The sequence below is a fragment of the Bombina bombina genome, chromosome 6 (genome assembly GCF_027579735.1).
Source record: "Bombina bombina isolate aBomBom1 chromosome 6, aBomBom1.pri, whole genome shotgun sequence".
Classification (NCBI taxonomy): Eukaryota; Metazoa; Chordata; class Amphibia; order Anura; family Bombinatoridae; genus Bombina; species Bombina bombina.
Genome location: NC_069504.1, coordinates 764,455,098 through 764,455,893, shown reverse-complemented (window position 1 = coordinate 764,455,893; position 796 = coordinate 764,455,098).

The window sequence follows — 796 nt, the reverse complement described above, 5'->3', positions numbered from 1 at the left end:
AACCCACTCCCCCGGATGAAAAGTCTGACGACTTAAGAAATCCGCCTCCCAGTTCTCCACTCCCGGGATGTGGATTGCAGACAGGTGGCAAGAGTGAGACTCTGCCCAGCGAATTATCTTCGATACTTCCATCATTGCTAGGGAGCTTCTTGTCCCTCCCTGATGGTTGATATAAGCTACAGTCGTGATGTTGTCCGACTGGAACCTGATGAACCCCCGAGTTGCTAACTGGGGCCAAGCCAGAAGAGCATTGAGGACTGCTCTCAATTCCAGAATGTTTATTGGAAGAAGACTCTCCTCCTGATTCCATAGTCCCTGAGCCTTCAGAGAATTCCAGACAGCGCCCCAACCTAGTAGGCTGGCGTCTGTTGTTACAATTGACCAGTCTGGCCTGCTGAATGGCATTCCCCTGGACAGATGTGGCCGATAAAGCCACCATAGAAGAGAATTTCTGGTCTCTTGAATGGAATGAAGGACACGGCATGCATTTTGAAGTTTTGTTAACCTGTCCTCTGTCAGGTAAATCTTCATTTCTACAGAATCTATCAGAGTCCCCAGGAAGGGAACTCTTGTGAGTGGAAAGAGAGAACTTTTCTCTTCGTTCACTTTCCATCCATGCGACCTTAGAAATGCCAGTACTATCTCTGTATGAGATTTGGCAGTTTGAAAGCTTGAAGCTTGTATCAGTATGTCGTCTAAGTACGGAGCTACTGAAATTCCTCACGGTCTTAGTACCGCCAGAAGAGTGCCCAGAACCTTTGTGAAGATTCTTGGAGCCGTAGCCAGTCCGAATGGA